Source organism: Ceratotherium simum, chromosome 14 (genome assembly GCF_057802395.1).
Source record: "Ceratotherium simum simum isolate JZ-2026a chromosome 14, ASM5780239v1, whole genome shotgun sequence".
NCBI classification, from domain to species: Eukaryota; Metazoa; Chordata; class Mammalia; order Perissodactyla; family Rhinocerotidae; genus Ceratotherium; species Ceratotherium simum.
In genome coordinates this window covers 8,609,899-8,622,868 of record NC_141913.1, presented here as the reverse complement: position 1 = coordinate 8,622,868, position 12,970 = coordinate 8,609,899, and positions in this window count along the sequence as shown.

Below are 12,970 nucleotides of genomic sequence, written 5' to 3'. Positions count from 1 at the left end.
GCTGCCATGCTCTTCCAAAGGCCTTGCATCTCTCTCTTCCCAAGACAGGTAGCATTGTTGTTGAGCATCATCATAAAGGGCATCCACCCTGGGGCCCTACAGTCAAGGAGGACAGTGCTACTTCAGCTCCCACCCCACTTTCTACGTCTTTTCAACAGGCTCGTTTCCCCTCAGCCCACCTGGGAGTATGATGGGCTTTCCTGCTGGCCCTGGCTGCCTGGCACCCTGACCCCGACCCTAGCCCCACCTTGCTGTCAGGGCTTCTCTTCCTGGGGCCGACCTTTGTGCTCTTGACTGTTTCCTCTCCCCATACTCCTGCTGAACCGTAAACAGTTTCCTATCTCAGTCCATTAGGGCTCTGTTCTCTGTTTCCCAAGGGCTTGGTTGATTATCTCTGAAAGGCAGGGGATGGGAGGGGGGCATGGCAATTCAATACACCACAGAAATTGGGGGTGGAGCGTTTCTTCAGACCATGCACATAACTTTGTGTTAAGTGTTAACACTACAGCGATTTCCACCAAATTCTGTGGACTCCCGTAACAAACCAGCACCTCGACTACTGCCTGAGTGCAGATGGTGAGCAGTTCATTGGTGAGCATGGTGCTTCTGCCACCGCAGCTGGCAGATGTAGCACAGGGAACCTCACACCTACAGGCACTGTTATTCACAATTGAAGCTAATGAGAATCAATGTAGAATGGGCAAGATCAGCCATCTGCAGAAGCAAAGCACTTCCAATGGAGTTGTAAACATAGGCTGGCAGCTCGGCCAAATGTAATCAGGAGACGAGAGCTCCTCTCGAGCCAATCCATAGACGAGAGTGCCCTGAAGTGTGGGCTTGCTGCATCCTTAGGACTGGAACCTTTTTTTAAGTGACCTATTTTATTACGTTGTGACTGACTGCCTGATAGAAGTATGGTGCTCTGTATGGATTCTAGAATCTAGGAGAAGGAGCCAAAGAGTAAATATTTGTCGGTGTTTGTCCTGTGCTGCAAATACTGTTTGATAGGTCACTGGATAACATAAAAGCCGGCATTTACAGGACACTTGCTGTATGTGCCAGGCCAGAGGTAAGTAAGCTTTACATCCAGTCTCTCAGTTAATCCTGATAAGCACATAATAAGGTAGGTTTATCCATCAGCCTTTCGTGAGTTTGATTACTGGGAATCAGTCTCCCAAAGCCTGATTTGCTCTGGGGGGTCTGATGAGACTGAATATCTGAACCTGCAAAGGTAAGAGTTTGGAATATGATGACCTCACCAACATACAGGGTGGTAGGCTGAAACAGATGGCTGGACTCTCTTAAATCGTCTTGATTACAAAAGAGATCATCTGTTCCAGCCCTTGGTTGACCCAGGCAGCTTATCCAAGTCAGGTGTCCGTTGCAAGATGCGAGACTGCAAATATGCAAAATCCAGATTGGAACAGAGACACGGAGTTTGAACGGGCCAGTCTCTGCGGAAACTCAGTTTCCATCATACATGCTTGACTTTCAAGGATTCATAAATAGAAACAAGAATGTATTCCACCAAAGACAGGTGACATGTCTCAAACAGCTTGTAGGGGACAAAAGTGGGCATGGGGTGAGGAATCGTGTTGGCAAGAATTCTAACTGCCCAGGAAAGGAGAGGAACCCCTACTCCCAAAAAAAAAGGCATCTTGATGGAAGATTTGAAACTTGAACCGTTGACATTATCATCTTACCACAAAGTACAAATATCGAAAAGGAGAGAATTATAAGCATGCTGACGTAATACAGTTTTCAGCCTAATTTCAGTCTGAGCTACGACTCCACAACAGATGGCCCTGTGGTGTGTAGATCACCCATCCGCTGCCCTCACGCACTCTAAACCAGCCTGGCAGGGAGGGGCCGGTGCGCTGTTACTGCACCAAGAGGAAAGTGGCCGGCTCAGTGGGTCTGGTTTGGTAATTAGACCCTTTATTACAGCTCTCAAAAGTAAAGCCAGGCCCAGCAACTTTCTTTGATAGTAAAATATTCCTACCTTTTTCCAGACACCAATACTGATCTGAGGGGTATATGTTTATAGTAATAAAAGTATAAAATATGGGTATTAAAGATCAAAGAAAACTTGTAAAATAGTACATACTATGATCTGAAAGACAGTGCGACAGCCTCCAAATATATATACATGGATGAATGAATGGGACCCAGAATACTACATCATCATGGACTTGAGGAGACATGGATAGGAAGGAAGAGGAGTGTTTAAAATATATATATAAAGTATATATAAATTAAATATAAATGTATAATATGTATTAAATATATTTTTAAATATTCCTTTTCGTTCCTATCTATGCCTCCTGGAAGTCCACGTTGATGCAGTATCCTGGCGTCCTCCCATTCATCCAACCCCCCTTTCTCCTATCCTTCCACAATCAAATAGGGGAGATAAGATTGTAAACAATGAGCACAATATTTGTGGTATTTCAGTTTAAGGATGTGGGGAGTGGTACAAAAGGGCAACTATTTATAAGACTGCGTCTCCACACAGAGGGACAGAGCAGTTCCAACAATGATTCCAACTGTCTCTTTCAATCAAACCAAGCATGGTGATCTGTCCGCACCCCAGTGTGATCGGAACACTGAATCCTTCCAGCTCTCCAGGGCTGTGTAGACAGAAAATATCGATCAGTCTGACCAAAAGCTACAGCCGGAGTAATTCTCAGAATTGTCCTATCGCAATTCTTTTAAGAAGCAGTTTCAGAAGGGTGGCAATGACAAATTGAATGCAAGTTTGGATGAGTCTGTGAGCCAATGAAAGTAATTTACAGTCAGAAAACATTTTTTAAATTTTACATTTTTTAGATTTTTTTACTGATTATTAAAGTAATACAGCTTATTGCAGAAAATACAGCAAAGCATAAAAAAAAGAATGACCAACAACCCTCATCTCACCCCCGCTGTGAACAACTTTTTCAACCTAAGATGTGGAGCTAAACGATTACAAACGTCCTCACGTGTTCTGGTGTCCGCCCTTCATCCCAAGAGTTTCTCATCACAGTCCCAAAGCCAATGTGACACTTCCTAGGCCAGCCTTAGTCTTGGGCAGAATTGGGAGCCCCTATAAAGCAAATGTTCAGGGTCCCCAAGGAGGCTTCTGCCCAGAAATACTCTTTTCCAATCTGCTCCCCAGAACCCAAACTCAGGAAACAGCACTTGTTATTTCACAGTTAAATTTAGCTAAATGTAAATATCCACTGCCTTAAACTCATTCACACTAAAGCGTAAATAAGGATGGTTTGATGTTTCTAGAATGAAAAAGGGGGACACCCCAGAACTCTAGGCATCTGAGTTAGGAAACAGGGTGCCACGAAAGACAGTCCTCATTTAGGAAGGAGCCATTCTAGGTCAGACAGCCCTTCTCGTTAGTGACTCTTGAAAAGCCTCAGTGAGCCCTGCTGTAACTTTAAACATGGCTCTTCTTTGAACAGAAGCCACCTAAGGGGTGCTTGTCCTCCAGTGAAATGGCATTATGGCACCTCTGCCACCTGGGTAAGCTGGCCTGGCACAGGAAAGTCAGATCACAGACATCAATTCTCTTTTACCTTCTCCTTTGAAAATAGCCTGTTTCTCTCACGTTTCCCCGTTGTTAAAATTCATTTAAAACAGCAGTGAGCCTATCAGGCCAAGTTGTCAGTTTCACATGAGAATTTCTGGTCTTTCCACAAGCTCGCAGTCTTCTCACAGTTTGTTTTCACGTCTGAATTAGACATAGCTTTGGGGTCATTGAACCCCAAACTGATTAAATCCCTTAAATTGTCTTTGAGAAACAGTCATGCTGTGTATTTATTAAATAAAATTATCTCATTTCTTTCAGATTCTTTTACAATGAACTAATTCTCTTGTTTCTTGGGAATTCTTTGACATTCCAAAAGTTTTTGGCACATTTTACATGAGACTTTTCTAGGTTCTTCTTCCTTAGAAAGAGGAAGTTGACAAAAAGCCCCAAACATTTATTTTACTTCCCAAAACTGGGAGGGGAGATGTCCAATGGGTTCTAAAAATAGTGAAAGCCCTTCAACATTGAATTTGGTCTTTCCCAAAAGATTCAACGAATTTAAATTTAGTCTGAAATTTGTCCAAAATCCCCCTGGTTAGGTTTGGAGGCATCTTCACACTCATTAATATTCTTGGCTCTGAAAATATTAAACCTGGAAAATTGCTTTATTTCTGTTCTTTAACAGGATAAATGATCATAATAATGACAAACACCCCTGACAATAAAATCTTACTATTCATTGAACCACTCTGTTCCCTCTTTTATAACAGGAATTGGCATATTATAGTCTATGGGCCATATCCACTTTATTGCCTGTTTTTTTTTTGTTTTTTTTTTTTAAGATTTTATTTATTTTATTTTTTCCCCCCAAAGCCCCAGCAGATAGTTGCATGTCATAGCTGCACATCCTTCTAGTTGCTGTATGTGGGACTCGGCCTCAGGATGGACGGAGAAGTGGTGCCTCGATGCGCACCCGGGATCCGAACCTGGGCCGCCAGCATTGCAGCGCGCGCACTTAACCACCAAGCCACAGGGCCGGCCCTATTGCCTGTTTTTTTAAAAAATTATTTATTGAGGTGAAATCTGTATAACATAAAATTAACTGTTGTAAAGTGAACGATTCAGGGCCAGCCTGGTGGCATAGCGTTTAAGTTCACTCGGGCGACTTCAGCGGCCCAGGGTTCGCAGGTTTGCATCCCGGGCGTGGACCGACGCACTGCTTGTCAGGCCATGCTGTGGTGGCGTCCCATATAAAGTAGAGAAGATGGGCACGGATGTTAGCCTAGGGCCAATCTTCCTCAGCAAAAAGAGGAGGACTGGCAATGGATGTTAGCTCAGGGTTAATCTTCCTCACAATAAATAAATAAATAAATAAATAAGCCTATGTGCTATAAAAAAATTTTTTTAAAAATAATAAAGTGAACAATTCAGAGGCATTTAGTACATTAACAGTGTTATGCAACCACCACCTCTATCCAGTTCCAAAACATTTCCATCATTCCCAAGTAAAACCCTGTACACCTTTAAGCAATTTCTCCCCACTCCCTCCTCCCCCACCTCCTGGCAATCACCCATCTATGTTCTATCTCTATGGACTTATCTACTCTGGATCTTTCATATAAATGAAATCGTGCAACATGTAGCCTTTTGTGTCTGGCTTCTTTCACTTAGCATAATGGTCTGGAGATTCATCCACATTGTAGTGTATGTCAGTGCTTCATTCCTTTTTATGGCTGAATAATATGCTATTGTATGTGCATACAACAATTTGTTTATCCATTGATGGACATTTGGGCTATTTCTACCTTTTAGCTATTGTGAATAGTGCTGCTATGAACGTGTGTGTACATGTACTTGTTTAAATCCCTGTTTTCAGTTCTTTTGGGTATATACCTAGAAGTAGAATTGCTGGGTCATGTGGTAGTTCTATGCTTCACTTTTTGAGGAACTGCCAGACTGCTTTCCACGGTGGCTACATCATTTTACATTCCTAACAGCAATGTATGAAGGTTCCAATTTCTCCACATCCTTGCCAACACTTGTTGTTTTCCTTTTTTTTTTTTTTTTGTTACAGCCATCCTAGTGTCATCACCAGTTTTTGTGAATAAAGTTTTATTGGAACATAGCCATGCCCATTCATTTACATGTCTCTAGTACTTTTGCTACAATGACAAAGACTGTATGGACCATAGACCTAAAATATTTACTATCTGGCCCTTTAAGAAAAAGTTTGCTGAACTCTGTATTAGAAGCTTAGCTCTTCTTTTTTCTGTCACTTTATTTCACAACTCCCCAAAATAAAACCAAATAATATTGTTGTGATCTTGGGTGAGTTAGCTTATTTTTAGTCTTAAATTTCCTTATCTATAAAAAGATAGAACTAGTTGATTTCCAAGGTTTCTTTTGGAACTTTATCATAATCTGAAGACCTACGATATTTCCAAAAGGGGTAATTAATTTTCAGTTCATACTTCCTTAGTAGTCTGTAAATTGCTTAGCTTTCTTCTGGCTTAAATTAATGACTTCCTCCATAATTCTCTTTGATCTATTTATCATACAAGCATAGAACAGTAGCCAATTCCTAGCTCATGTTCTTTCTCTGTACCAGTTGCAATGATTTGGTGGGATTGTCTAGAAGGGTAAGAACAAAGGATCAAATGGAAATTCCTGGCTCCTCTAGTGAGGAGAAAAGGAAGCCTGTTAAAACCACGTGGCATCATTGATGGTTTCTTAAATACACGGCTGAAAGGAACTCCGCTTTCTCCAGCTGTTCAACCTGGGGAGGAGGTTCCAGGAAGATAATGAAGAGAAGAGAGGGCGTGAGGGAGCCAGAATAGATGATTTAACAGTACCTCACTAAAGGAATGCTGAAGCTGAACTCCTCGTGTTAATAACCCATGCACCCAATAGGAGGCCGTGAGGGTGAGCAAGATACTTAGAAGGTACCTCGATCTGAACATGTCTGCCAATGTCGGGTGTGCCCCTAGAGAATATTGTAGCCCAGCCCCTCGTTTTCAAAACGAAGAAACAGAAGTTGTCCCTGGCCCATGTTCGCCGGGGCAACTAGTTGCAGAACACGGACGAGACCCAGGTGTCCTGACTCCAATCCAGTGAAAGGAGGTACCAGGGCAACGTCTGCTCAGGAGAGAAAAGCAGATGTTTTGACCGACTTGAGCAGTTGTAGCTCAACAGGGTGAAAGGATAGGGCAGCCAGCGAGTAAGGGGGAGGCTCTGCTGGTTTGACCATTCTGACACCCGAATAAATACTGCCTGCTGTGGTCAGGAAGGACCCACCTGGTCCATAGGCACCTGTAAAATACACCTGGCCATTTCTTACCTTGGGCCTCCAGGATGGATTGAATGAAGCCACACCATGAATTGAGCACTGTGTGACAGTTTACTCAGCAACTGGCTGCGGTGTAATTGGTGAACAAACCACAAACACCCTGGAGAGGCCTCGGAGGTTCGTGTCCATCCCTCCACGCAAGGAATTGGCGGGTGGTCTCAGCCAAGTGCGAGGAGTCTGACCCAGCTGGACCCTGACTTCGGTCGTCAGCAGCTTCTGCCCCTGTGTCCCCTGTGGCCCCGTTAGTGCCGTTCAGAGTTGGAGTGACTGCCACCTGAGATGAGGCCTTTGTTAACCTTGCAAAACAACCTCTTCTTCTGAAATTGCTCGAAGTTCATCTTTTTTCCAGCGTTATTTAGGTATAATTGACAAATAAAAATTGTATATATTTAAGTTGTGTATCATGATTTTTTTTTAAGATGTACAATGTGATTTGAAATGTGTCCATTGTGAAATGATTACCACAATCAAGTTAATCAACACATGCTTCATCTCACAGAGTTACCATTTTTTTCAAAGTTCATTTTTAAAATCCACGGTCACCTGCTCCCTGCTCCACGCACCCTGAATCTCCTGCTGGTTCCACCCTGCTCCCTCCCTACATTTTTGCTCAGGCTGTTTCCCTGCTGGAAGGCACAGTTCCTATACTTTGTCCAACTTCTACAAATTTCTTAAGACCCAAGTCGTGTACCGCCTCCTCCAGGAAGCATTTCCGGACCCCATCCTTTTCCTGTCTCACTTGACCACAGCCTGGGTCATACTCTACCATGCTTTCCCGTTTATGGGCTTCCTTCGCAGCTCGTCTGTGAGGCTCTGGGAGACACACACTGGCTCTTCAACGTCTGCTCCCTCACATTTAGTTCCATGCTGGCTTACAGCAGGCACTCAGGGCATGAAGGGAGGAATGAACCAGGTGCCTTCCTGTGGAGCTGAGTGCCGGGGGCGGTTCCTTCAGAAATCCTTTCCTTGATGGAGGGGACGCCTGTCCCTCTGAGCGCTCTCCCTGTGGCCCCACCCCCCTGCTGCTCAGGGGTCAGCACCCTTCCCTGCTGAGGCTCCGGGTGGGGACTTCCCGCATGGGCGCTTTGTGGGAGAGAGTAGTTTCGTCCCCATTATGCCGCTGGCATGTGAGCCAAAGCTGTCCTCATCTGGCTTTTCCTCCTTCCCTTCAACAGTCGCCACCTGCGCGGTCTCTCAACTAGAAAGGCGGCGTGATACTCTCCCTGTGTTTTCTCACCCATCAGTCACCAAATCCTGACGATGCCACTGCAGCAATCCCTCCTCCATTCTGCCTCCATCACCCACTGTAGAGGGGACCCTGGACCCAGAGATGAACTGGGAGACAGCCTCCTGACTGTTCGTCCTCCTTAAATCTATCCCCACACCACAGCATCTCAACTACTGCCTGAGTGAAGCTCTTACAAACCCATCGGACCACATCCCGCCCCTCCTTCAGGTCTCCCTGGCTCCCAGTCCCTGGGGACATTCCAGGCCCCTGAGCACTGCCCACAGGGCCCTTCCCAGCAGCCCTGTCCTCCTAGGCACCCTATGCCATGTGCACCCCTGACCTTCTCACCACCTTCCTGACTCTGGGCCTTTACATTTGGGGTCGTCTCCGTCTATTTTGCCCTTCCTCGCACCCCTTGAACTCCTCCCCAGCTCAAACGTAGCTTTCTCCACGAACCTTTCCCCAGTCCTCCTGCAGACCCAGCCACCCCTCCTCCCACCACCGGTCTCGCCACTCTGGCCACTCTGTACACACCTCCACTATGGCTCTATCCCAACAGTTATGTGGGAAGCCCTCCAGGGCAGGGTCCGCGCCTAAGTCCCCTCTGTATCCCTGATGATCTCACGAGAGATCATATAGTTCAGCCCTTCTGGATGATACCATGTCTTCATATCCATCTCTCTTCCCCCGTCTCCTCTTTTCTTTTCTCTTCTCCTCTCCTCTCTTTTCCTCTTGGCTGAAGAAGCTGAAGGTCACTTTGCACAGGGTTAGGTGACATGCTCAAAGTTACACAGCTCCTCGTGGCCTTTATCCTCTGTCCCTGGGCCCTTCCTGTGACACTGTGCAACGCTAGATGATCAGTATGAAGGCAAACGGCAGAAATTACTTACTATTTTGAGTAAATAACTTATATGACTTTATAGTCCCAGTTGTGACAATCATTCAAAGGTATCAGATCTAAAAATGGTAAAAAAAATTCCATTAGATACCATTATGCTTCTTTTAGTTTAATTAATACCAGTCTGAAATGCACTCTCTGTTTTTACTACTGTTGTTTGCATTTCTGCCCCCATAAATATTTGTGCTGTTGTCTTAGTTTCAATTAGCTTCTGGTGTTTTCCTTAGACTGGTTTTTGTGATGGAATGGGGGAGGAGTATTTACAGTCTGCCCCGTCATCTGTGAAGCTTTGCATCCCCAAACCACCACAGCCACAGCTCAGAGATGACGTCGAAGCACAGTCCAAACAAACCCAGGCTACTCGGTGAGCTTGGCAGTGCTGTGTCTCAGCTGCAGAGGAACCTGAAGCTCAAGACACTGGGAGGCAGTCACCACATGGAGAACACTGCAGACAAGCCTCCACTGAATATTCCAGAACTTTGCCCTTGAACCGACAAGAGGTCACCACAATCCAGAACCTAATTCCAGGAAGAATGCTTTCTTGTGTCAAGGGGGTCCTCAACCCAGAAGAGATAAGAGAGTCAATAGGTGCCATTGAGAAATTGGAGCATAAGTCTACAGAGGGTGGTGTAGGCGATAAATGAGACGTCACAGGAAGGACACTATTTGCAGACAGAAGAATTTCCCAGCTCACCTGTATGAGTCAACCAACTCCTCTGAGTTTGGATTTCCTCATCCATAAAAAATGGAGATAATAATACTGGGCTTGCTGACCACCCAGGGATCAAGTGAGGAAATCAGTTAAATGAGATCAATTTGAAAACTGTAAAGTGCTCTAGAAATACGATGAATTACATTATTGCTATTCTGTAATGTATATATAAAGGAAGTGGTGTTTCACTGCAATAACTATATAACAGTGATTTCCACTTAAATGCACCAGAAAGAATGATGCAATTCATTGTTTTATTGATTATTCAGACTTTTATTGCATTTTTAAACCTGGAGGAAGAGAGACAGCTGCACAAACATAACGAAATAACAAAAACACAGCAAGATAGTGTTAGACAGGGGCTTTGCACCTGCACCAGCCCTGAGTGTTCCAGACACACCGAGGAGGATGAGGCAGGTGACATGTGCAGCCTGGAAGAGTCGACTCTGTGCACAAGGGGGCCGGGCCCAGTCACTGGGCTGCTGCCCCAGCATGAGGTGAGCTCAAGGCCAAGGCAAATGTGAGAGATTGCTGTGGACTGAACTGTGTCCCCCAGATGCATGTGCCAAAGCTCTAACCCCCAATGTGACAATATTTAGAAATAGAGCTTTTAGGAGGTAATTAAGGTGAAATGAGGGCATAAGGGTGGGGCCCTAAGCCAACAGGATTGGTGGTTTTATAAAAAGAAGAAGAGATCTCTCTCTCTCCTCCCTCTCTCCCTCTCTTTCCTTCTTCCTCAGAGGAAAAGCCGCAGGAGGACAAAGTAACCCTCTGCAAGCCAGGAAGCGAGATCTCACCAGAAGCCAAACCCTGCTGGAATCTTGATCTTGGACTTTCCAGACTCAGAACTGTGATAAAATAAATTTCTGTTGTTTAAGCTGCCCAGTCGATGATATTTATGTTATGACAGCCCAAGAAGACTAAGACAGTGACAATGTCTTCATTTTTGTTTTACAACTAAAAAGAAAATCAAAATTTCTTTGAGATATATTTATCTCTGCAACTTCTACCCATATACCCAATGAAAATGAGAAAACACAATTCCGATGGAAAAGTCTTGTTGGGTACCCTTTTGTCTCAAGATGATAGCCTGGAGAAAAAGTAGAATTTCACAGTAGTCTGTCCGTCAATTCTCATCAGAATCAATCTGCTCTTTTGAGTTCACAAAATCACCAGATATCAGGGTTGCAAAGGATCTTAAGTGTTACTGGCTTAGTCGTCCACCAAAGTTTCAATTTCATTCCCACAGTGGAGAGGCTAAAAACTCACATGTTGGATTTCAACCCCCTGAGATCATATCCTGGCTCTTGAATTTCTTGGCTGTGGAAATCTGAGAAACTTTAAAAATCTCCAAATCCCAGTTTTCCCATCTATAAAATGGGAATAATAATAATAATAATAGCATCTACCTCGGGCTTGTTGTAAAAAAAAAAAAAGAAAGAAAGAAAAAGAAATGACATATCCAGTGTAGCGTCTGGCACCTAGCAGTTGCCCAGTTAATATTAACTATTACTATGAATCTTAGAAAAGTCTGATATAAAATACAAAATACTCTGCAATGGAGTTAAAGCTAGACCTCCCATTGCTGAGTCAACTCTGCACTCTATAGCCGCCAATTAGCTATCTATTGATCTGTAAAGCCAACTAACTGAGTATTTATCAGTGAGAGTGAGGGAAGGAAAAGGTATTAGAAGAGAATGACAATAAAATTCATTTAAAGTAATCCAATTCAGTAAGTCCTTTCACTCAAGACAAGCGAAGCCATTGTCTTCATGACACAGAAACGTATTATTTCTGCTAATGTTCTCACTGCTCCACGAAGCGAGCCCGGCATCCTTGCTCCTGTAGTGTGCGAAGGAGATGTCAACAGAGGGGCTTGCACGGGGCAGGCCCTTCCCAGACTGGAGTATGGGTGACCCCTGGGGTTGCAGAGGCCACTGAGGCCACAGGAAAAAAATCCGACCCAGCTTCCTGGAGCGCCGATTTTATGAAACAGAATGCAAACATTATTTTTTTTTTTAAGAAAAAATATGATACTTCAAAGAACTTTCTGGGGTGCCATATTCTGTTTCCAGCTGCGTCTCCAGTTTGGCAGGGGCTGTGAACTCGACTCTGCCAGGGAGCTCTGGGGTAGGAGGCAGAGCCCGGGACCAGCAGGCAGCTCCCACGCCTGCCTGCTTTCCCGGATTCTCCCAGCAGCCCTGTCTCCTTTCCCGCACAGTGATCTTTGTACACCCAACGGCACAGCGCATCCTGCCCCAGAGCACACCTCCAGCACCTCCCCACGGAGTGAAGTCCGCGTTTCCCTAACTCGGCACCAGGCGTCTCAGCGCCTGACTCCCGACAGCCTGTCAGGCCGCTGATGTTCCGTGCTGCGCACAGCCCACTCCCCCGCACCTCCGCCCCCGCCTCCACGCTGCCCTCCCGGTGCCGGCCCTCCGCCTGCTGCCGCCTTCCCAGGCTGCTCCGCCCCCAGACCCTTGGCTCATCTCTGAGACTCGTTCCAAGTCCCCTCCAGTGGAGGCTCTCCCTGCCTCGCCGCCCGCGGGGTGCTCGGACTGCAAAGGGAGGGTTACCACGCTCAACGCCGTCAGTATTTAACTACCAGGATCAACTGGCTACTCAAACTAGTATTTAACTGTACGTGCTGACTACAAATTTGTTCTCATTCGCTTTTCTAGTTTGCAGAGCAAGTTTCTACACGAAGTAGAACTGCTCTTTTGAAACGAAATCTCAGCACATTTTCTTATTTCCAAACAGAATTAAAACAGGAAGTGAGAATCTAAGTGTGCTCCACTGTGACAAAAGTCACATTACGAAACCAAGTGTCCTCATCTCTTAGGCAGCTCCAGGCTCCTCGGGGGCTGAGTGACGGGCCAGGGCCCCCTCTGAGATGCCCTGGAAATTCGCTTCAGGAGGTTCTCGCTGGCGTTGATTTCACTGCGGGGCCAGGCAAGACGTCTCAGGGTTCTGAATGCCAAGAAAGCCCTGTGGACTCTCGGTCAGATCGTGGGAAGACCGGGGCTGCAGAGAGCCAGGCGGGGGGCCAGCTGGAGCTTAGAAGACACAAAAGTGTTTCCTTCATTAGAAAAAATCTTTTGTGGAGGAAGTCCTTGTCCCCACGCAAGTCCTAACTTCACTAAAACAGCTGAGCTAAGCTCTTCCAGAAAGAGGGAGCAGAGAGGTGCCTGTCTTCTCTCCACGCCAGGGCAGAGGGAATGCACAATGAAATGTGTATTCTTTTGTAAATAATACACCAAACT